Source organism: Python bivittatus, unplaced genomic scaffold, assembly GCF_059951505.1.
Source record: "Python bivittatus isolate LINGU-HERP-01145 unplaced genomic scaffold, Pbiv_v1 ctg000480_np1212, whole genome shotgun sequence".
Lineage (NCBI taxonomy): Eukaryota > Metazoa > Chordata > Lepidosauria > Squamata > Pythonidae > Python > Python bivittatus.
Genome location: NW_028277075.1, coordinates 37,458,778 through 37,485,693, shown reverse-complemented (window position 1 = coordinate 37,485,693; position 26,916 = coordinate 37,458,778).

Here is a 26,916-nt window from a genome sequence, read left to right as displayed (position 1 = left end):
CTGAAGCAGGACAATTAAGACTTAAGAGTTTCACCTAGAGAAGAAGGATGGCAGAAGGTAATTTTTAACTCTATTTACTCCATTGTCTTATTTACAGTGCAGTAGAGATGTAGTAGAGTAAGGACTGCAGCATCCTACAAAACCTTTAAAAAATCAAGGGCCATATTCATGGCCACACTGCAAAAAATAAGTTTTGATACAGTTCCTTCACCCTTTCACTCAAAATGTCATTATTTTGACTCATTAGCAATAAGGTTTAAATAGAAATCACACATTTTGTGCACATCTTCTGTCAGGCTCCAAACATTGGCTTGGATACCTTTTATTTTGATAATAACTGTAGCACATGAGTAGAGAGTTCTGCTCTGAATACTTCTGCTGGTATAAAAGTAGAAAGAGATGATCTTCTCCTTCCTCTTCCCTCCTGCAATATTCAGGTCAGCTCCCTCTCTCTAATTTTCAGAGAGATACCCAATCCTCAGAAATGATTAAAGATTTCCCCATTATGCAAGATGAATTTCTGTGATGGGGCAGAACCATGTCTTCTATTCCTGTGAAACAAAGCCAGGGTACAAAATCTAACAGACTATCCTTCTGAGCTGGGAAAAAAAGACAGAAACCCATTTCAGATTCCCAGTAGATATTTTGTATTCTCCATTATGACTGATATACACCATTAAAACCTTCTTAAAAAGTGATTAGTCCTCCCAGAGAATATACTGAAGTAAATGTTTGTATAGAAGTTGGACTGAGATAAGATTACACACATAATCATTGTGTTTCTTCATTTAGCTTCCAAAATGCTTTAATATCACCAATAATATATATGATAAATAAACAGAGAGGATAATATCATTTACAGGATTGGGGGGATGAAGAATACATACTGTATAACTAGATTGCATCATGTCTTCACTGTGCAACCAGCCAGGAGATTCTCATGCCAGAAAATCTGCAATCACTTCATAAATATATTCTGCTTGTTGTGAAGAGATGGATTAGCAATCTAGCTATCTGAAATGTTAATAATATTTTGCAGTAGATAGGAATTAAGACTATCTGCTCATTTATTTAAAGGTGTCTAAAATGATAAGCACCTGTGTTGCTGAACAGCTCTTGAAGGAACTGGACAGATTGGCCTCCTAACATGTTCTACAAAGGCCACTTAAGAAATAATATCAAATTGAAGCATTATGGGAAGTAGATGGGAATTACTGTCACAGCTAATATCATTATTCTGGATAAACAGATAGGGAAAGGTACTTATTCACACATAAGGATGCTGATTAGGCTTAATATTTCTCTTTGCATAATAATGATTGAAGAACTCAGTTTTGGCAAATGTTGATGTAAACCTGGCCTGATCCCAAATTCTAGTACTATTATACAACCTGGAAGCTAATTATTAATCTACCCTTTCATTTAGAATTTCTTTGCATGAAGAAAACAGAAAAGAGGGCTGCATGGCATATGGAGAGGGGAAAGTACCTGAAAAGACCAGACAGGAATTTCTGTAGGCTGTATCTGGGTTTGGGGCTAGAGGTTCCCTGCTCCTAACCTAAACACACTCTAGTCATGGAAAATAGAGGCAGATTTGAGGACATTCTATGGTTGTCAGATCAAGCTGTACTCACTGTTTTCTTACTCTGAATCTGTAAACAATTTTAAGTTAATAAGTATGCATTCAATTTTACCAAAATATGTTGAATTTAACTTTGTATCATGTAGAAGTTGTGTAGCTTCTGTTCACTTAGGGGTTCATTGAGACACACAATTTGGTTAGGGGTACCTTATCTTTTGCCTGAAAGTGTAGCTGTGTCATTTTCCATATTGTAAAGCCTATCCAACACAGCATTCCAATGAACACATCGCTGAACTTCTTTGACTTCCTTTCCAGCTTGGAGCTTGCATGCTATTCTCAGCAAGCAATCCTTATCCACCTTCCATACATTCTAGTGTTTTCTCAGTTTCATTGCTGGGGCTGCCCTAGTGCCTAACAGTGAAAATAAATGCTGGACATCCACAGCCATAAACTCTAGCCTGTATTTCCCATTTGCCTTTGGGTTAGCAATTTTAAGCTGCCATTTTCCTATTGGCTTTAACATAATGTGATTATACACGGATAGCACCATTAATCAACAAGTTACAGGGTTTTATAAGGCATTTGGGGATAACATTACAAGTGGCACCAGAATCTATTTGGGACTGTATATTTCTGTATTCAAGAAGTATGACTGTATATAATTGGGTTTTTCTATGCTCCATTTAAGTTTTTTGTATTTCATTTATGGCCTGATGTGATAACCACAAGAGGTCCTCACATTTGCTGTTGCTTTCCATTTCTATAGAGTTATCTGCTTATTTGGAGAGACACTTGGATGCAAAGTGATTCAATTTGTCAGTTTTAGCTCCTACTTTCATAAACTGGACCCCTCTTTGTTTCTTTTGCCTGCTTTTGCCTGCTGTTGCTTTTGCCTGCTTAGTTGCATTGCTTTATGGTATTCTCATTCTGGTTTCTCCCTGAATTCATTGGGTACATGGGAAGGTCCCATTATCTATCCATCAAGAGCTTTAATCCAGTCTTTGGGCAACTCTGATTTCTTTCATTTATTGTCCTAATCAGGTCTGCTCTCTCAGCAATTTCTTTCCTGCTTTGGTGTCATCAGTCATAGGTAATATTCAATTCCTTATCAAGGAACGTTTAATCTCTCCAAAACTATAGTTGACTGCTATTATCTTAATATCAGTAGAACATGTCTCTGTGTTTTTACTTGTTGCTTGATCCCCCTCTATTTCATTCTTTTTGTAGTTATAATGGGTGTCTAAATAGCCCATTATAGCTAGGATATGCTGCACTCAAGAGTGTGACTGATCTCTCTCCTTTCTCTAAGAAAGTAAAGGAAAAAATTAATTTTCCTCTTTACACCATATTCATTACCTCAATTCCAGACATTAGGTTTTGTAAGAAACGTTTAGCTCCAAGGGACAAAGTATTTAGAAGGAACAAATGCTAGCTTGTATTATCTTTCCGCTGATACCCTAAGGTTGTTAAAAAAGAAAAAAAGTTCAATTCATTGCTGCGGCTCTGGTTAAACCACACAACATAGGAAATGGCAAATTATCTAAGGGCTTTTACTTAAATGGAAAGGGGAAGAATTGCTCTTTATTGTTATTAAAAACAAAAAACAAAACACCTCCATAGATAGAGTGGATGCGCTTACCCTGCCTCAAGCCAAAACTTGTAAAAAGTATACATTTTTATTTCTCCCTGTGTTTATATAATGGGAAGGCAGGACTGCCACAACCTGGTGTGTAAATTGGGCCTTGCACAATGATGCTGTAGGAGCGGGGCACCATCTGCAAGGTTAAAAAAAAAAACAGGTAAGTGTGCATGTACACAGCTGACATTTTTTTAAAAAAATGTGGGTAGAGGGTACTAAGTGGAACTCTGCACAAGGGAGTCTTGTATGCCCGCAGCACTCCTGTGGAAAGGAATTTATGGAGGAAATATATGGATAGTATATAATAACATTTGAATATTAGGTTTAGGCAGCACTTTGGATTCAGTTCCAGAAAGGTGTTTTGGAAAGTACAAGAGAATAAATATTTATCCATTCATTTATTCAATTTGTATGGCCATCCATCTCAACAAGTGCCTCTGGGTGGTGAACAAAATAGCACCTGTCTGGAACTTTTGAGAACTGTGTAATCTGAGGAAAATGAGCAGCTGTTTTCAAGAGCTGAAGTCAAGTGCTACATTCAGGTCCCATGTACTCCAAAGCACCTTTTTGGAATAAAATCCAAAGTATGGCATGGCCCTATTGAATATTGCTGATGAGTGGCTGTTATATGTTTAAACAAGCACAGAACCACAGAAAATTCACTGTGGACTTGGGTCTAAATTAAATAAAGAAGGTATCACCTGCTCACATCTCCCATTGGTTTGAAACAATTATTAATCAGACCTTTAAAAAAATCTAACTCCACCTCTAACTGCTTTTAGATATGTGGTATAAATAGCAATGGATATGGTGGAATAGGTGGACACTGGGTTTTAGCTATCCCAGGTCTTCCAGTGATCAGTCCAAATAAGAACTGTTCTATGCTGGGGTTGGCTTATTGCCTGTGGCATTTGATGTGGGACGATACTAGAGCTACATACGAAGGTCTCATGGCACCAGTTCCTGTCGTTTTTTTTGTTTTTTGTTTTTTTTTTGTTTTTTTTTCCATAGAGGGGACGATCCTATCAGACCATATCCCTTTATCGTTATTAATGATGTTTCTAAAACTGAAAATTACCTGAATAAATTAGAATATGAAGTTGACTATTTTAATGCTCAGTACCTCATTAAGGTACTGTTTCTTTCCACTAATTCAGAATAGAAAATTGTCTTATTTTGCACACTCATGCAGAATGTTTTTACTTTATATGTTAGGATTTTCTTTCTCATGGGAAAGGATTCATCCCGTTATCTTTACAACAATAACAAATAATATTTTGGCTACAGAGATCATGTGAAAAACACCTGTTATTGTGTGTTGTGTATCGTGCTATTTACTGCCACCTATTGGCGTGTGTATGCTAGTTACCCAGTGGGGGGGGCATAGAGCTATAATACAAGGGGAGGAAAATGTGCAGCCTCTCTGAGTAGTTGTTAGTTGTTTTAGTGTTAGCCCCTATGTAGGTTTTATGGGCTACGTAGTTGTAACAAAGTACCAAGTAGTGTACCTCTTCTCTAAGAGTTTGTAGCTAGAGATTTTGTTAAGCTTGTGTTGCTAATAAGTCTTGGATGCTACATTACATGGGAAGATGTGTTTTTCTTTATATTTTGTATGATATTTGCATTTTATGGAGTTTTGCATTTTTATCAATAAACACCAGTTAGTATATATTTTCTGACTGGATTTCTTTGGGAAACAAGAAATGGACATTGCATTGTGTTTGCTTTCATGGCTAATCTTTTCCTGGAGTTTTTGCTGCGCTCTGCACAAACAGGAGTGTTTGTGATTATCACTCTGCCCGACATTATATATCTGTATCTATATCTCTATCTGGTATAAGATCTGAAGGCCACTTCAGATGTATGTAAGAAAACAGAGAAAAGTTTTAAGAAAGAGATAGATGGAGCTCCAAAGTACATCTGAAAAAAAAAATGAGACATTCTTTTAAAAGCAATCTGTGTTTCATATAATTGTGTTCATTCTTTAGACTGAATTCTAGAAATTCATTGTAGACCCCATTGGATTTATCTCAGTGTAAAAAGAAGTTTAAGAAAGTTCTTAACACTGTAACCTTGAGATATTTAAGCTTGCTGTCTTCTTCATTATCACTAAAAAGTAGGATTGTAAATCCATAATCTCAAATGGAAATGAGTCACTTCAGATTGTTTCTGGGACTCTGTAATGTAAAGCAGGATCCTCTGAACTAACCTGAACCAAACTAGGACTGTCATAAAGTTTTGTGATGGATTCAGCACTTCAAAGCACAATTCACAAATGCAAATACAATATCTATAAATTAGCTTTTTTTAAAATAAATTATTTCCAGGATATTGGGTGATAAGAAAGAGAAAGCCTGGTTTATGCAATTCACAAAGCTATAAAGTATCTTGTTGGTTTAGCTTAACGTATTGTATGAACCCAGACAATTTGGGGTTATTTAATAAAGATAAACATCTGAACCCCATGAACGATTCATCAGAATATACCCAAGCCCTGCGGAAAAATGCTGTCCTCTTCATTTAATTTAGGCCACAATAAAAATTTATGGTACATTTTTTTTTCTAAATTATAACTTGCAGTTTACAGTGGTGCCTCAACTTACGAACACCCCTACTTATGAATTTTTCGAGATACGACCAGCTCCGGCCCCAAAATTTTACCTCTACTTACAAACTCGCTTCTACTTACGAACCGGATCCGTGGCCATTTTCCCTGCTGCCACGCGGTCGCAGCTTCCTGTGGGCGAGATCGCGGTAGCAAGGAGATGTTCGGTGAGGCTTGTGGTGTGTTTTGTGGCGTTTGGAAGGTTTTTGTGGTGTTTGGAAGGTTTTTGAGGTTTAAAAATAAAATGCATATGTTTCAGAACTGTTTAGCCGTATTTACATTGAACCTTATGGGGAAATTTACCTCGGGGTGCAACCAAATTTGGAGGGCAGATTAGCCGTATTTACATTGAACCTTATGGGGAAATTTGCCTCGTGGTGCGACCAAATTCGGAGGGCGGAACGGATTAACCGGATTTACATTGAACCTTATGGGAAACTTTACCTCGACTTGAGACCAACTTGAGTTGCAACCAGAGTCATGGAATGGATTAAGTTCGTAACTAGAGGTACCACTGTATCTCCAAACTTTATATCTCTCCTTTTCAATTTGACATATTTTACTAAACCTGCCACAGATGTAGCATACAAAATAATAAAGAATATAAATTACACTTTTTTATTGCAATTAAAATATAATCTATAAAAACTACCCTTAAAAATATTTTGTTTCAAGCCTGAAATTGGACAGGCTTGATCCCTATAGACAAAGTAACTGTATCTCCAAATATCACATAACCAAAAAAAGATATAGACACATGGTTTATTTATTCAATCAGCATTTAAAGAACTATAGTTCCAACCCTTGGTTTATTTCTTTCATCAATATTTTTAAAAAAACTATAGTTCCAGTTAATGTTAACTAAAATGCCAGGTACCAAATAAGCTATGATAAAACAAGACAACTGGCATGGACACATGACTGGGATATACCACAGGCCACCATAGAATTGGATTGTTTCCCATAATATAACACAGCTTGTCCTTTCCCAAGAATATTTGGCAAATTTAAACCAAACCCTAAAAACAAATAAACAATTAAACCTGGACTTTTAATTTAGGAAACCTACAAACAGATGGAACAATCATTTTGTGGTGAGCATTTTAAACAGATTCAGTTTCAATTCTGGTTCCAACGGTTTAGTTCACTGCTCATCATCTTGTACATACACTTGCCAGACACCACTCAGCATGAACACTCTTGGTAACTGTGGACTGTACACAGAGAGTGATGAAGCTAAACAGTGCCTACTGGGTTACTGGCATACCAGAGGAAAGTTGCCTGCTGTGTAGCTTTGTCCTTACATTGTGATGAAAAATCTAGACAGCACTTCAGTGATATTAGACTGATACATATTGATTTCAGTAAAAAGTTGGCAAAGGAGAATCCAGAGAATCATTCTCAAACCAGGCATTACTGTGGCAGATGCTCACAAAAAGAACACAGTGGGTTTGGGGATTCTCATTCAAGATTTCCAACATAATTCACCAAAGGGTCATCCTTTCCTCTTTAAGAGATTAAGCAAGCAATATACCTATTTATCATTCAGAGGAAGAAAAAGGGATTTTATTTTATTTTATTTTATTTTTTAGCGAGATGCTGTTCAACTGATCCAAATGTTATGACATATTAGTAAAATGTACTTTTAAACTATCTCTTTGTTCTAAAGTTTTAATAACAGACCTAACAGCATCTTCAAAATTCAAGAGGTGGTAAAAATCTTGTTATTTCATAGGAAAGCAAATTACTTATTAAGCTATCACTGTGTTGTGCTGATTATTTAAAACATTAATAGCTTTTAAGGATGTAACCCAAACAGTAATATTACCCTTTGTAATATGTTCATTCTGGAAACATAGGCTTCACTCTATAACATACACATGTTCAGTAGGACATCTAGGCATAGTCTTAACACAAAGACATCTGGAATAAGCCATGATAATATAATGTATGTCATGATATAATTGTGCAAGTGAACCAAATTATATAGTTTACACCATGTGTGCTATCATATTATGATGCATGTCTGTCAGCCCTTTGAGGTAGTCCAGACAAGAAGCACAAGCCATGAGTACTAACACTACCTTTATTGTAAGGTTACAGTAACAGAATCTGGCAAGCCCTTCTCCCTCTCCTTTACTTTTACTTTCCAGAAAACTGGGGAGGGTCCCTTCTGAGATGCTTTTCATGCCCCTTTTCCTTCTGTGGGCTGAGATAACTTTTGCATGATGGTTGCCTAGGCTGCAGATCTTCCTCCTGTCTCCTAAGGTCATTCCCACAGATCATTACAGTGTCATGTTATTTATTTAGCAGTGTCATGCTGCTTCCTGCTTCCCCCCACTTGCCTCTCTCTGTGGGTCCTGCATTTAGTGTTGGGTACTGATAAAATTCTACGCTGCTGACTTGTGCTGCACTCTGTAGGCCTCCAGTCTATCTCTCTATTACATCTTTAACCCAAATAATAGCAGAAGTCCTCTGAGAAGACTACAAATGAAACATTTGAAAAGGCAATAACATATGAAAATGATACCCCCAGGTAACGTATCTCAAAGTTCCCATTCCTATATAATATGGGTACTTAAAATCATCAATCACTTTAAAATCAAAAATCTCTCAGAGAACAGAAATGTCTTTGGAGCTGAAAAATAACAGTTTCAGTGCCAGCAAGTCTCTTTCCAAATAGTTCTCCTAAAATGGAATACCAGAATGGAAAGTCTAAGTTCACTTGGCAGGGACTTTAAGAAGAGGGTTGAAAGGGCTGCATAGATATTCCAGCCTCAATTCAAGGTTATAAAGGTCATTGTCAGTATTTTGCATTGAACTTGGAAGCTGATTACAAATTATTGAAACTAAACAAAGACATAGTATCCTGAAAGTATTATTAAGTCCCAACAGCTTTCTTTTCTGTTAACCCTAGTTTACTCTTTTTTTCTTTTTAAATCATTGGCATACAATACAAGTTTTAGTCTTTTAGTTGTAGTTTAGTTTGAAAGTGAAACCTGGGTAAGATTGAAGGGGAACTGAAAATAATCTTACAGTTTTAGAGATGGGTAAAACTGTCAGTTTTGCTTTCTCCTACAGTACACTAAGTTATAGTATCCAGCCATCCATCCATCCATCTGATAATTCCTATCTTCCCGTCTTATTTATAAAAGAAATGTGAAATTAGGAAGTTGTTATCAAAACAATAAACCAAACAAAAGTTTCAACAACTTTGTTTTCTTATACTCATAAGTAACCCTCCATGTCATCCCAAAAGCTCAACACATCAAGACTTTACTACTACAGAAATGATTGTGCACATGCATGAGAAAGCACAAAGGTGACAAAAACGCATCTCCTGTGAATTCATCTTGATTGTAATCATTGACATGCACTGGGGATAAGAAAGGCACTAGGACATTAATCACTAGTCAGACATTCAAAAATGCACTGATTCTTTGATTTCTGAAATTAACACTAACCTAATATAGTACCAATGTCCCATTCACCCTTCATATAAATATATTAGTAGGTTACAGTGCATAGCCTTCAAAGAAGAAGTCTTCATCCTGTAGTGGATTCATTCAGGCTGATAAAAACAGCAACAGTAATATCGTATCCCCTTTAGGGTATGCCACCACTTCCTAGTGGTGGGACTTAAGGTCCCCAGGAAAGCTAGGCAGGCCTTAACTAAGTGAAGAATTGGAGTACACCAGGAAAAGGAATAGGTACAAACCTATTCTGTATAGGGTTTGTTTTTTATAATTGATTTTGAATGGATTAATTACTTTTAATTATTTATGAGGCATTTTTAATTGTTTTGATTTTAACTGTGAGCTTTCCAGAGTCACCCATTGGGGGAGATGGGCGGCATACAAATTTAATAATAATAATAATAATAATAATAATAATAATAATAATAATAATAATAATAGATAGATAGACGGACTTCACTGATTTTTGCTCAAACTTCTTCCATTTTACATTTTGTCTTAGAAATTATTTCAGTCAAACGTTGCAGCAAGGATCAATGGATGATTTGCTCGCTACAGGCCAGACGTTTGTGATCATGAAAGATAAAGCAAAACAAACAACATTTAACAATTTTCATCCAATCATTTGTCCACCTACAAATTCAAGTTGTTAACAGGAATCACTACCAGTAATGTCTGTCTACAAACACCAGATTTCAAATTGTTTGTACACTGTAGAGCAAAAAGAGAATTTAAAACTGTTGGAGTATAAAAGACCAAGTTCTCTATCCAGGCACCTGCCCTGTGGAACAACATGCTCCCAGAGATCTATATGGATCCCACTCTGATGATGTTCAAAAACTCACTAAAGACCTGGTGTTCTCCCAGGGTTTGTGGTAGGATGGTTTTTCAGCTCCTGTAGGTTTTCCTGTTTGCTAGGCATAGTTTATCCTCCAGATGTATATGATATGTATTATTTTATTTTATTGTTCCTGCTTTTAAGTTGTAAGCTGCCCAGATTCATTTGGAGTTAGGTGGCTTCTAAATTGTATAAACAAATAATATTTTGATTGATAACTCAATATTTAAAAAAAAATATATCAGAAATGCATAAAACAAAACTTCATATGGCCTGGAACGATTGGAGAAAAGCCTTTGACTTACTACCCCATAGTTAGAATAAAAATTGTTAGGAAACTTTTTGGAATTAGTAAGAAAATTGAAAAGATAAAGTTGAAAAGACCTGGTTAGGTCATCAGGTCTGGGGGTCTTTGGGAACTGGAGGCATTCTTAGATGGCTCCACTATAATCGATATTCTGCTTTCTCCATGGGGTTTGTATATTTGAAAATCTTTTTTTTTCAATTTGTGATAATGTTTTTATTCTAATAATAACTTTTTATCTTTTAATAATACCTGTTTTTATTCACTTGTTATTTTATTTTAATTGGTGTATGCCGGCAGGAGTCGCTTTGTGAGACAGGCAGCTATAAAAATGTGATGTATAAATAAATAAAATAAAACAGAACAGAACAGAACAAATTAAACAAAACAAAATAAAATAAAATAAACCTCTGCATGGTCAATATCTGAAAGAAACTGAAAGTAAAGTGGACAGTACTAAAACTTGGTAAAGGCTTGGATCCATCAAGGAAACAGAAGGATTAATATTTGTAGCACAAGAACAAATTCTGGTAATAATTGCCATAAAAATGAAAATTTAAAAAAGAGCAAAAGTAGATTATGCAAAGAGAAAGAAGAGACTGTTGACCATCCCATAAGAAATTGATGCAAAATTGCGCAGACAGATTATAAGACAAGACATGATCACATCGTAAAATTGTACATTCAATGTTATGTAAAAAGTATTGATTTGATGTCCCAAAGTATTGGCACTATTTTAAAATTGAAAAAAATGTTCCAACAGGACTAAGTAAGCATTTTATGGGACTTGCAAATTCAGACACACCAACATCTAAAACACAAGACTCTGGACATCACACTAGTTGAAGAAAAGCAAGTTTTACTTATAGATGTAGTAATACTGACTGACAGCAGAATAGCTCAAAAGGATCTGGAAAAAAAAAAGGAAAATATCAGGACTTCACAACTGAAATACTGAGATTATAGAATAAACCAGTAAAAGTCTTTACCATAATTATTGGAACATTACAGCTATTACAACAAAATTGTCAAAACAGATAAAGAAAATTGACTTCCCAGCATTTCATTTACAAAAAACAGTTTTACTCACAACTGCATATATTCAATATTACAGTCGTATTTTGATAATTCTTAGGTTTTGGGATACAGCTTGAATAGGTCCTATATTACCACAATTTGTTGAGGATTCCTCAGAAGACAATATATAGTATTATTAAATGTGCATATTATGTTAATAAACAATATAGATTTGAAGAAGGACTGGGTTGGTGACAACAAAACAACAAAAGTCTTACCTTAAATGAAAAATTTACTTATTTTATAATAACCATTATTTTTTTTGTATAATAAAAGTCAAAGTGAAAAGGAATTGTAGCATTTTTCATTACTTTTAAAAACCCTTCACACTTACTTAATCCCTAAACATGATAAATTCCCTCTTCCTTTAAATATTGGCTTTAGCAAGAATTAAAGATATATAACTAGGCACATTACAGGTAGTCCTTGCTTAATGACCATTCATTTAACGACAGTCCAGAGTTACAACATCCTTCAGAAAAGTGCTTTACAACCCCTGCAGTCATATGATCACAATTTGTGACTGTTTTTATGATGGTTGTTAAGCAAATCACTGTGGTCGTTAAGTGAATCTCATGATCATTAAGCAAATTCCAGCAAAAAAGTCCATTGGGGAAGTTGGATTCGCTTAACAGTCACATGACTTGCTTAACGACCATGGTGATTTGCTTAATGGCTGTCATAAAAAAGGTTGTAAAATCAGCTCTGACTCGCTTAATGACCAAATTGCGTAGTGACCTAAATTCCGGTCCCTATTGTGGTCAGATAGCGAGGACTACTTGTAATCAAATTAGATGATGAACAAGATGGAAACATTGCATAGATGCATGAACAATCATGAAGTCCTTGCTTAATGACCATTCATTTAATGACAGTCCAGAGTTACGACGGCCTTGAGAAAAGTGCTTTACGACCCCTGAAGTCACACAATCATGCTTTGCAACCATTTGCAAATCGCTTAGCAACCTAAATTCCGGTCCCTATTGTGGTTGGATAGTGAGGACTACTTGTAATTAAATTAATGATGAACAAGATGGAAACATTGCATATATGCATGAAGAATCTGTAATGATTTGTCAATTACTCAAAAACCCAGACACATACACACATAATAATAAATGTTTTAACGTATCATGTACATTTGTTTTAGGATATAATATGTTTTGAGGAAATATATGGCATATAGATGGGCCTTACTTCAGCTAAAATTCTTTGCAATGTGTAATAAAGTCAGAATTTGAAGGGTTTTATAGCCAAAAGATAAAGAATCATTCCAATGCTGCTACCATATGAAAATGATTGTCAGAGCTGCGATTATATGTTTGTAATTTGAATTTTTCTCTGTCAAACAGAAAAAGGCATATAGTTTTTGACATCTGTGAATCTTTTGAATTATAAACATTTAATTTAAAATAAAAATATCAGCTTCTGATTTTGATTTCTTTATAAGGTGAGTTAATTCATAACTGTCCAGGATGGACAGAAATAATGCTGGAGAATGAAATTGGTTGAGCTTAGGTGTCCACAATTTTTGCAAACATAGACTCACAACTGGGTTTGGTAGGGTACATGGCGGGCCACCCGCAAAAAGTAGTCAAATCCAAGATAGAAACTACATCTGATTTCAATTTAATAATTCTAGCGTGTATGTAATCACTGTCCTCAATTAAAAATTGGAACTTGGTGGCAAAATTTGTAGGGGAATTGACAGCTCATAGCTGCACTCAGGTTATGCAAACTCGATTTAAATGGTTAGCAGATTCATTCTGGGGGAGAAATGATTCACACCTATAATACTTCCCCCCCCCCCAGAAAAAAAGTCATATTGGCTCTTGGCAAATATATCAGGGTTCCATCCAAGCAGTTAGCAGAGCCACAATGAGTATTAGCTGTAGTGTATCAGTTTGGGAGAGCCAGTTTGATGTAGTGGTTAAGGCATCAAGCTAGAAACCAGGAGACTGTGAGTTCTAGTCCCGCCTTAGGCCTGAAGCCAGGTGGATGACCTTGGGCCAGTCACTCTCTCTTGGCCCTAGGAAGGAGGCAATGGTAAACCACTTTTTCTCCAGGCAGTCTCCAAGAATCGGACACAATTGAATGGAAATAATAATAATAATAATAATAATAATAATAATAATAAGAAGAAGAAGAAGAAGAAGAAGAAGAAGAAGAAGAAGAAGAAGAAGAAGAAGAAGAAGAAGAAGAAGAAGTAGTTTCATATTTTTTCAACAAAATATTTTATTGTTTATTGGTTTATTGGTTCTGTATTCTTCTTCCTGATTCCCTGTGGAGTCTGCAGCTTTGTATTCTTTTCTTCCTGTTTTTCTTTTGCTACTTTCATTTTCGTGTTCTCATATGTATGGTTGCTTCTTTAAGCCTGTTTATTTTCTTCCAATTATCCATACATAATAGGAAGAGGCAGGCAGTTTCTTAACAAAAGCTTTCTGGAGAGTTCCTCTTTCCGCTGGAGTTCAGCCATCCATTTTCTTTCCCCACAAATTACAAAACCATTTGTACCTAGCTTTGCCTAAAACACTGCTGTTTCTCAGCGTACTGCATAGGTCAGAGGGCTATAATCAGATGTCTGTTTGTGCTGTACCCATTCTAGGTTCAGTTCAAAGATCACATTGTAAAAGCTGTAAAAGTCTTTGCAGCTTCAAAAAGGCCCCAGTCTTTTCAGGTGATCAACCTATTTGTCAGAAGCCTCCTGGGAAGATGGCAAATGCCAATCACGTGACCCTGAGATGCTGCAACCATCATAAATACATGTCAGTCGCCAAGTGCCCAAATTTTGATCATGTGAACGCATGGACACTGTGATGGTTGTAAATGTGAGGACCAATCATAAGTCACTTTTTTCAGTGCCATCATAACTTTGAATGGTCATTAAATGAGTGGTCATAAGTCGAGGACTACCTGTACTCTCCTCTGGCAGGACCAGTTTAGGAATTTAGGGGCCCAATTCAACATAGCATTAGGAGCCCACCCACCCACTCCCACTAAACAGGCCTAGATTATTTACTGGATATGGATTCCTGCAAAATGAAATCCCACAGACCTGCTTCCTCACAAGTAGTACTGAATCTTTGCATCCAGTGGGAATATGAGTTTTAGCAGATTGCCAATTTTGGCAAAAGGCTGCAGAAGATCAAAGGCAAGGTGATTAGTTTTTGATTCTTTACAGACCAGCTAATAGAGAAGATGGGGAAGTGTGGGGAAGGAAACTGGAGATCAAATTACTAAAGGAAGAACTCTGCCCTTTCTGGTCCTAGACTCAGTGTAGGACGAATTTAATGCACCTGACTATGTCAATTAAACTCTTCCAAGATTCCATCTCTCTAATGCTTGTGAAGAATTCACAAAGCATTGCTCAAGACCTTCTGCTGGAAGAATGAAACTGGAGTCAGCAAATTACATTTGTCAGTCAAAAGAGAGCCTGCATAATTTCTTTACAAAAGTACTCTAAAACTCTGTAACTGAGTTGGGTTTTTTCCCCCCCTCTTTCTTTTGTTTGCCTAGCCTTTCTTTGAAGTTTCTGTTTGTTGGCTAGAAGACTAAAGTTACAAGGAACTGTAGAAACTGTATTTCTACACAAGCCTTGACTCTGAAGTTGAAAAGGACAGGATCAAACAAAAAGTTACTGATCCTCTGTATTGTGAGTACTTCTGTAGTTACAAGCTTGTCTCATACCTCCTGACAAAGACAGAGGGCGATGTTCCACATGAACCTGAACCAAAAATTAAAGAAGTATCTAGAAGAACTACATCGGATATCAGGGATGTGCAAAACAGTTTATGAACATTCTGTGCAGGAACAGTTGCTTCCAGGGTTATTCATGCTCAAACCAAAACATGAGCAGAAAGGGAAGGTGATAGGAAGATCAGGGGAACAGGTGGGTCACTGGTATGGGTTGCTGTGGGAAGAAAGAGGGCACCACACACCAATCTTAGCCTACTTGCCCCATAAACCACTCTGAGATCTGTTTGGATTTTGTTGAGGCTCAAACCGGGAACAAGAAAAATGAATGAAGCCTTGTTTGCTTTGACAAAACATTTGGAATTAATGATAAACACATTTTCCACTTCAGGTGCACGCCTACTGGGCACATTTTCTAGCCCACCTGAAAACCCTACTGACTCATCTGTACATTGGTTAACACAGTGCTCTATTACCTAATGCAGTGTTGTCCAAACTTGGCCACTTTAAGATGAGTGGACTTCAATTCCCAGAATTCCCCAGCCAGCATGGCTGGCTGGGGAATTCTGGGAGTTGAAGTCCACTCATCTTAAAGTGGCCAAGTTTGGACAACACTGACCTAATGGGTAAACCTGCCCATCCAAAAAGCATACTCTCTGAAACAAATACGGTATGCTTTCTGGAGAGGATCAACAGAGGCAGGCAGCCACAGCATCTCCATTTTTAGGCATGCTTCATCACCCACAGTCCCCTTCAGCCTGCTGTTCGGTTTAGAAGGCCCCCACTTTTCTAAGATCCAATGCAGCTGTATAAACCAGTCCTGTACTCAGGAAAGCTTCTCTAGCATATATATATATTGATATCATTTCAACATAAATCTCTTCTCCCACCATCCCCATGTTTCTCACCTGCTGTGGATGTTGCTGGACCCTCCAGATTTAGAGATCCCTTGTATCTCATTGGACACTTTAGAAAAATGATAACTAATTTTGAATTAGGTTGCTGTGAATGTTGTTTTTGCTTTCATTCTGCTGAATGATTTTATATTGAACTGTTTTAGTATTGGTGCTTCATTTTAAATGTTATTTATAGAAAGCCATCCCAGCAACCTATTAAAGAACAGGGTATAAAGTAAAATAACCCACAATAAAGCAGCCAGGCTGAAGCAAACTTGGTCTGTAGATACTTTAATGTAGACAAAAACCTAAAATGCATTTCTTGAACTATCCTTTGTATGTCAAGCAGGCTATGCAGAACACAGGTAACGTGATGTCATCCATAAAGCTCAGAATTATTTCTTAAATGTCCACATGCTGCATATGGGTGAAAACACTCAAATAAATGCATGAAAATTACAGTACATGAAAACAAGAAAGCAAAATTGCTTTCAGCATGACAGGTTATCCTTCAAAGAGGACAAAAGGAAAATAATTTCTGTCTGCAGTGGTACTATAAGCCAAAACTGAACAAGCAGAAGTAGTCCTGAGCCTTATAAAACTTCCTTTATTCAAATTTCTCCACAAATATTGGAGCTCCAAATTACCTATGATAAAAACATAAGAGAGGCTGGTGAACCAGAATGTTAATCCATCTGGTCCAGGGAACAGATGACTTGATGACCTTCAAATGTTTTGAACTGCGCTCCCATAACTTTTTGTCACTGACCATGCTGAATGAAGTTGATAGGATCTATAGTCCAAACCATCTGGACATGATATTATTGTCTATCAATAACCTAATCCCAAATTGTACATCATTTTCCTAAAGCATTCAACTAGACACCAGGTATCGCTAAATCTGGGAAGGGGGGGGCAGAAAACCATTCCAGCTATTACTAATTGGAAGATATCATTTTAACATTATCTTTGAATCTCCTTGAATCTCCTTTCAAGCACCTCTAAATTAGAAGTCATTATACATTTTTGCAGTATATTCTACAAACCAGGAATAAGCTCTCCAAGTCTTTTAGCTAGTTTAGATTTAAGTATATACATCCTATTCATCATGGGCAATAGTCAGGGATATTGAAGTCCAAAACTTTTGGAAGATATCAGGTGCATACTTTTGCCATGAATTTTACATTCTGCCCCAAACCTACCATTCACCTATTTCTTTCTAATCTTGTTATCAATCTTCTTTTTAGTGAGTTAATTCCTTACCATTTTACTGGATTCAGTGTATCTATTATTATTATTTCCAATCTTTTTTTGTGTGGAGTGTAAAGTATGTATCAGAGATTCACCATTTTCCTATTTTTGATTTTCCTATTTTTCCACATTGGTGCACTATGTATGTGTCATTTGCCACAGTTTTTAATGTGCATCTTCTCCTTACCAATTATTGGTAGGCTTGAGCATATCTGTGAACTGATTTAAAATGATGTGTAACAGATATATTGATTATAATTTGACTTTCAGTAATAATACTTATCTTCACACCTGCACATCTGCTTCACTGACATTCATAACTTACTATTGCAATCAGTGATGCGTTTACAGTAAAAATATGTTGTACAGACATTATTGTCTTATCCATGAATCATTTAATAAATGCACAAAAAAGTTTTGTTTATTCTTCCACATCTTCCATGGACAGCTCTTCAGTGAAGCTTTGCTACAGATGTTCCATTTTGCAGTTGTTCTTGCTTATCATCTCTTGGTTAAATATATTCCTTTCTGGTCTATGCACAAATCCCACATGTGAGTTTGCACGTATAGTAAGCCGTTTCAGGGATATTTAAGGCAATAGAAAAAGCTACTGTTTCATTCTATTCTTAGACCTTTCTTTCTAAATTTGGGGAATCAGCTGAGCAGAGAGAACACTTGAACACAACAAAGTAAGAGATTTCACGTTTTTTCCCCTTATTCTTCTTTATTCCTGAAAAATAACTACAGAGAGAGACACATACAGAGGCTATCCACATTAGTAATTCATATCATCATTCAGCTGTCACTGTGGCAATATAATGCTTGTTCATGTTTGACCAACCAGTTCTTGGTCCTTATTTTTACTTACTTTAGTGAGCACACCACCTCAGAGGTCAATATGAATTGGTCAACAATTAGTACACGTTACAATATCCTGCCCCATATTCAATTTCAGCAGAAACTGCCCATGAATATTTGATCATACTACTTTCTCAATGGGATAAACAGGGAGTGATCTGAGGTGACTAGGATTTATTACCTACCTACTCTAAAGAGATTATGTACTCACATTAGTAAGTAAAGAGAGGAGAGGGTGAGCATGTCCTTGTGCTTTCCCAACCCAATTTACAGTCTCTAACCTGTGCTGAAATTCCAATATCTGGAGCTTGCATCACTTGATCACACCATCTATTAGTGTTTTTCCAGTTACAGGCTAAATGTCTGTGTGTGTATACATATATAAATATATATACATAGATACATACACACACACACGTATGTACATATACATATATACATACCCCTTCATGGATCACTGCCTTGTCGTGGTGAAGGGGCTTGCATAACTCAGTGAAGCCATGAGCTATACCGTGCAGGGCCACCCAAGACGGACAGGTCATGACAGAGAGTTCTGACAAAATGTGGTCCACTGGAGAAGGAAATGGCAACCCACTCCAGTATCCTTGCCAAGAAAACCCCATGGACGATGTTAAAAGGCTAAAAGATATGATGCCGGAAGATGAGCCCCTCAGGTCGGAAGGTGTCCAATATGCTACTGGGGAAGAGCGGAGGGCAATTCCAAGTAGCTCCAGAAAGAGTGAAGCGGCTGGGCCAAAGCCGAAAGGACGTTCAGCTGCGGATGTATCTGGAAGCGAAAAGAAGGTCCAATGCTGTAAAGAACAATATTGTATAGGTACCTGGAATGTAAGATGTATGAACCAAGGCAAGCTGGATGTGGTCAAACATGAGATGACAAGATTGAACATCGACATCTTGGGAATCAGCGAACTGAAATGGACGGGAATGGGTGAATTTAATTCGGGTGACCACTATATCTACTACTGTGGCCAAGAAACCCTTAGAAGAAATGGAGTTGCACTCATAGTCAATAAGAGAGTGGGAAAGGCAGTAATGGGGTACAACCTCAAAAATGACAGAATGATCTCAGTGCATATCCAAGGCAAACCATTCAATATTACAGTCATCCAAGTCTATGCCCCAAACACTGATGCTGAAGAAGCTGAAGTTGACCGCTTCTATGAAGACCTACAACACCTTCTAGAACTAGCACCAAAAAAAGATGTCCTTTTCATCATAGGGTATTGGAATGCTAAAGTAGGAAGTCAAGGAGTAATCGGAATAACAGGCAAGTTTGGCCTTGGAGTACAAAATGAAGCAGGGCAAAGGCTAATAGAGTTCTGTCAAGAGAACAAGCTAGTCATAGCAAACACTCTTTTCCAACAACACAAGAGACGACTCTACACATGGACATCACCAGATGCTCAATACCGAAACCAGATTGATTATATACTTTGCAGCCAAAGATGGAGAAGCTCTATACAGACAGCAAAAACAAGACCAGGAGCTGACTGTGGCTCAGATCATGAGCTTCTTACTGCAAAATTTGGGCTTAAATTGAAGAATGTAGGGAAAACCACTAGACCACTCAGGTATGACTTAGATCATATTCCTTGTGAGTACACAGTGAAGGTGATGAATAGATTTAGAGGATTAGATTTGGTAGACAGAGTGCCTGAAGAACTATGGACGGAGGTCCGTAACATTGTACAGGAGGCAGCAATTAAAACCATCCCAAAGAAAAAGAAATGCAAGAAAGCAAAATGGCTGTCTGATGAGGCTTTACAAATAGCTGTGGAAAGAAGGAATGCGAAAAGCAAGGGTGAAAGGGAAAGATATAAGCAACTGAATGCAGATTTCCAGAGAATAGCAAGGAGAGATAAGAAGGCCTTCTTAAATGAACAATGCAAAGAAATTGAGGAAAACAATAGAATGGGGAAGACTAAAGATCTCTACAAGAAAATTGGAGATATGAAAGGAATGTTTAGTGCAAAGATGGGCATGATAAAGGACAAAAAAAGCAAGGGCCTAACAGAAGCAGAAGAGATTAAGAAGAGCTGGCAAGAATACACAGAAGAACTATACAAGAAAGATCTTAATGTCCCTGATGTCCACGCTGGTGTGATCACTGACCTTGAGCCAGACATCCTAGAGAGTGAAGTCAAGTGGGCCTTAGGAAGCATTGCTAACAACAAAGCTAGTGGAGATGACAGTATTCCAGCTGAGTTATTTAAAATACTAAAAGATGATGGTGTTAAAGTGCTGCACTCAAAATGCCAGCAAGTTTGGAAAACACAACAGTGGCCACACGATTGGAAAAGGTCAGTTTATGTTCCAATTCCAAAGAAGGGCAATGCCAAAGAATGCTCAAACTATCGCACAATTGCACTCATTTCAATGCTAGCAAGGTTATGCTCAAAATCCTACAAGCTAGGCTTCAGCAATACATGAACCGAGAACTACCGGATGTACAAGCTGGGTTTTGAAGAGGCAGAGGAACTAGAGATCAAATCGCCAACATTCGCTGGATCATGGAGAAAGCACGAGAGTTCCAGAAAAATATCTACTTCTGCTTCATTGACTATGCAAAAGCCTTTGATTGTGTGGATCACAACAAACTGTGGCAAATTCTTAAAGAGATGGGAGTACCAGACCACCTTGCCTGTCTCCTGAGAAATCTGTATGCGGGCCAAGAAGCAACAGTTAGAACCGGTCATGGAACAACCGATTGGTTCAAAATAGGGAAAGGTGTATGACAAGGCTGTATACTGTCACCCTGCTTATTTAACCTATATGCAGAGTACATCATGAGAAATGCCAGGCTGGAAGAATCACAAGCCAGAATTAAGATTGCAGGGAGAATCATCAACAACTTCAGATATGCAGACGATACCACCCTAATGGCAGAAAGTGAAGAAGAACTAAAGAGCCTCTTGATGAGGGTGAAAGAGAAGAGTGCGAAAGCTGGCTTGAAACTCAACATTAAAAAAACTAAGATCATGGCATCTGGACCCATCAATTCCTGGCAAATAGAAGGGGTAGAAATGGAAGCAGTAACAGACTTCATTTATTTGGGCTCCAAGATCACCGCAGACGGAGACTGCAGCCATGAAATTAAAAGACGCTTGCTCCTTGGGAGGAAAGCTATGGCAAGCCTAGATAGCATATTAAAAAGCAGAGATGTCACCTTGCCAACAAAGATCCGCATAGTCAAAGCTATGGTTTTTCCAGTAGTAATGTATGGCTGTGAGAGCTGGACCATAAAGAAGGCTGAGCGCCGAAGAATTGATGCCTTTGAACTGTGGTGCTGGAGAAGACTCTTGAGAGTACCCTGGACTGCTAGGAGGTCAAACCAGTCAATCTTAAAGGAAATCAACCCTGATTGCTCATTGGAAGGATCGATAATGAAGCTCAAGCTCAGATACTTTGGTCACCTAATGCGAAGAGAGATCTCTTTGGAGAAGACCCTGATGCTGGGAAAGATTGAAGGCAAAAGGAGAAGAGGATGGCAGAGGATGAGATGGTTAGATAGCATCACTGAAGCAATGAGCATGAAACTGAGCAAACTCAGGGAGGCAGTGAAGGACAGGAAGGCCTGGCGCAATATGGTTCATGGGGTCACGAAGAGTCGGACACGACTTAACGACTAAACAACAAACAATACATACATACATACATACATACATACATACATGCATACATATATATATCTGACCTAGTTGATCCTACTCAAGAATAATTAAAGTGACAGACTCAATGAAGTAATTTACTCCAAGTACAGCTATAAGAGGAGCCGATGGCCAGTCATGTTCCCACTCATCAGATGGGCATTGTTTGAAAGATAGAAGCTAGGGCATGTTTAGGAGAGAAAAGCTGAAGTCTAAGAGGCAAAGCTCACGCCAGTAAGTTTCACTCTTTGCTGGTAAATTGTCAGCACCATTATTTCCTCAAAATTCTAGGCTGTTTTCCAGACATTCTTTCTTTCCAGGTTTTTCTCCACTTGTACTGGGTCTCCTTTGAGATTCGATCTCCTGGGCAGCCATCCAACATCAGGGTTGATTCAAAAGAGCCCCACTTACTATCTAACAGTGATGTTTTGCCAAAAGAGGAACAATTCTGGCCAACCCTTTTTACTATGATTTGTTTACCTTCTCCAAGTTCCTAGCATTTGCTCTTTCCTTCTTCTCACAACATGCATCAGTGTTTTTCACACAAGCAGTAAAAGTTCACAGAGAAAAATAAACAGTAGTTCTGGCCCTTATAAAAATGTAATGTTATAACTTCCACAAAAACTTAAGTATAGCATGTGATATCAGTAGGGGGGAAATATTCTGCTTTAGATTCATATTACTATTATTGCTACAAATAAGCTTACTCAAATAATTTCAGTACAACACTGATGTTTATAACGTGATCAGGCGTTTCATGGACCTCGATATAGCTACTATCAAAACAATTTCTGAGAAATTACTGAAGGCCATAACATACCGCTAGGGTGGACAGCCCCACACTGCATATGTGTGGGTATCCTGCCATGCTTACATTGGCCCTATACATGGCAGAATACTGGATAAGTAGTACAAAATAGGTATCTCTGTTAACTTGTAGCATATTGAGACTGAACAAATTTTCTTACCCAGTGGCTTCTGGCCCAGAGAAAGCTTATTTTAGGGAATAATATTCATCATTAAGATGTCATGTATTCTGAGTTTAGGCATTTTATACTCACTGTACATAAGTATGACACTGTTATACCCTTGGGGGATGAATTGTTCTCAGATGAGTAGAAGGACCATGATTCACTGAGCTGGACACAGAAAGCCCAGACTTAAGCAAAGTGGATAGTGGTGGATCCTGTCCAGATTGAACCAGAGCCCTTTTATTTATATTGATATCGATATCGATTCAGATGTCTTAAAAGATTTTTTAAGAAGGAAGAAAACAACTAATACAAACAAATATAAAGAAAAGAAAAAGAAAGAAATAAAAGAGAAAGCTAAAAGTTCAAGAAAGGAAAGAAAAAAGGTAAAAGAAAAATATAAAAGGAAAAAAGATACAAAGAAAAACTTCTGATCTTCTTTACAGCAATTATAAGTACAATTATAAATTTACTTCTTACTCTATGGTTACAACATAACTGTCTTCTTTCTATAAACTATCCTGTCTAATCATCAAAACCATAAATCATACGTTCATTTTTTTTTCTGTTTCACGCAAAAAAAAATCTCTAAGGGGTTTCCAGTCAGCAATAAACATAGATATTGTCTTTTCTCTGATCAAAAAAGACAATTTAGCCATCTCAGCAACCTCACCATCTCATCTTCACCAACCATTCCTCCATTGTGGGTAGTGCCAAATCTTTTCATCTTTGTGCATCCATTAATCTTGCTGCAGTTATCATGTACAAAAACAAAGTTCCATAACTTTTTTCCAACTGTTTGTCCATCCATCACAAAAGAAAAACATCTGGTCTCAATTCTATATTAATCTTTTAAATCTTCTGAATCAGTATACATACTTGAATCTTAATTTTCTAGCTTTTTTATATGTCCACCAAACATGATAAAATGTCCCTTCTTGTTGTTCACATTTCCCAAATCTGCAGTGCCTTTATACATTCTAGACAATTTCTCTGGTGATACATACCAGTGGTACATCATTTTATAAAAAATTCTCTTTAAAATTATAATATAGTGTAAATTTCAATCCTTTTAGCCACGTATTTCACCATTATTCCATCTGTATATTATAACCAAAATGTTTAGCTTACTTCACTATACATTAATTCACTTGTTTCATATTTCAATAAAAGTTTATACATTTTAGCAATTAAATGCTCATCATTTGAACACAATTCTATTTCAAATTCAGTCTCACAATGTTCAAAACCATAAATTATTTTGTCTACTTTAAATCTTTCTAATAATTGTAAATAAGAGAACCATTGACAACTATATCCCTCTGCCACCAGTTCTTCTCTTGATTTTATTTTACATTCTCCTTGACAAAATACTACTATCTCATGATAAGTTAGTTGCTTCTGTTTGCCTATTATTGAAGCAGAATACTGATGGATTTACAGCTTGAATTTTTAGTTACTTCTAATCAAGAAGGGAGGGCAGGTTAATGGTTGCCATTTTAGTGTGTGAATGGAAGAGGCTGGGATTGTTACAGAAGAATTACAAAACTACAGATATAAATAATAGAAACACGGATAAATCAATGGACATAGACAACATAGGTACTGAGGCCAAACAAAGGATCTCAGAAAAACTAAGCATAGTAGTTGGAATATCAACAAAGCAAGACAGTGTCTCATGATTTTGTAAGAAAAACAGATAAAATAATAAGACAAGTTTTTATAACAAGTGAGGGGTTTGTCACAACTAACACTCTGTTATCTTTGGGCATGAAACAAGAAGTCTATAATTTACCTATAATCATGTTCAAAGATACCTATGTTGAACTTCCAATTAATTCAGTCCTTCAAAACAGTATAGATATTAGAGATGTAAAACAGTTTCCTAATTTCCCAGTTTGTATTTCATAATTTCCTATACTTTCACAGCCCCAGAAGCCCCAGATGGTCATTGTCAAGAAATGCCACCAAAGCAATTAATATTAATAGTTTTGTGTCATGCATCTAAGATCCAGCTTAATTGTTTGTAGCCACCACAAGTAGCTTCCCTAGGTAGATCTAATAAATACTCCCTAGAAAATAAATATAGTATTATATTACCTAGCAGAAAATAAACAGCATCAAAAGCATGTCCACTGAATATCAATTTTAGGATTCCCCTGACTCTGCATTCATATCTGATAGATATTCAGTCTGTGTATTCCATTGCCATTCTTCTAAAATCATTTTCAAGACCCCTTTAAAGGGCTCTCTTAAGCTAAATCAAACAAATCCAAATGACCATTTTTGTCTTATACTTTTATTTGTTTGTTTAATGATATACTACCAATTATCAAAATCCCTCAGCAGTATACAATAAAAACAAATGTAGAAATGAGACATTACAAACCATTAAAATACCAATTTTAAAAAAAAAGTAAAATAAGTAGAAATAATTAAAATTTTATACAGTTGAAAGTCTGTACAAAAAGATGTGTTGTAAGGGCTTTTAAAAAATCTAATAAAGATATTCGACCACTCAGCTTTGCAGGAATGCATTGCAAAGAGCTGGGGCAGCATCAGAATAGCTTCAACCTCGAGGTTGCCATGAGATGAGCTTGCAACAACTAGAGGGAAATCTCCTCATATGATCTCAATAAACAAAGATGTTCATGTCCTGAATATGAGAAAGTCTTAAGCAGCAGTTAAGAAAGAAAGATAAAACAACTCACAAAGGAATTGTTTTTCTAAAGGAGAAAACTACCCTATATACATTTTCCAGAGAATAAATCCTACTGAATTCAACTGGATTTGTAATAGGAAGACACAAGGCTACACTATTAGAAACTATGAACACTCTTAGAAGGGCAATGACAAAGATGTAGCAGCCAACTAGCTCTTTAGTTATTACTTCTTGACCTCACTGTAACATACACACAGAAAAATCAGTATAACAAATGGGTATGTCAATGGGTAAAAATGGAAGCATCATTTACTATCATCTTCCTTTTTTTATAAAGTGTAGTACCTCTATTCCACTATTGTTTTTTTTTTTTTCCCAAAACAAAGAAATCAGCAGTATCAGTGGAACATCCTAGTTCAGAGAGGTAAAATACAATTTAACCATTGTGAAAATTTCAGGGTCTTAGCATTTATTTTTAAAAAAGAGAAGCGTGATAATGACATTGATATTAGAATGGGGAGCAAATTCTTTTAGGTTATATGGCAATAGTTACTGTATATGCAACAGAAAAAAAAAGTTATATGCTGAATTATATCTGCAGGGCTTTTTTTAAGTTATGGTATAGTTTATATATCTGAAAAAATAAATACAGTACATGTGTATTAGAGTATGTGCACACAATGTACAAATTCTAATATAGATACTCCCTGGGTTAAGAATGCCCAGTTTAAAGGATGACCCGTACTTAAAAACGGAGCCTATTGTAGCAAAATGTGAGTAAAATACACAGTGGTGTTATACAATAATACTGTTCCAGCTTACATATAAATTCGACTTAAGGAGAGACCTTGGGAACGGAATTTGTTCTTAAACTTGGGACTACCTGTATATGCATTATACTTATTCTCAGTTATAAACTACATCACAATATTAAATGTTATTTGTACATACCATGCGTGTGTGTGTGTGTGTGTCTGAGAAGGGGGTCTGTTCAACTATCTGTACAACTGAGTAGGGCCTCACTGGGATTTACCCCATTTGTGTGATAATGTGATGATGCAAATGAAAAAATTACATCATTTTTATCTATTTGCATAATTGGTGTGATACCATTATGCAAATAACATAAATGGATGCAAACAGGTGTTTATGTGAAAAGATAAAAATGGAATAATATTATTAACAAGCAAAATGCTTTCCAACTTTGTATTTTTTAAAATAATCTTGTACTAAAATGTAGATATTGCTGAAAAGACTACAGCATGGTTTATATATTAGAGAAATGTCCATGAAAATGCATGTTTGCAGATTTTTTATTAATGGCAAACTAATACAAAAAAGAAGGAGCAAAATGAGGCTTGATACGCAGCATTGTAGTATGGGAAATTAGAATGGG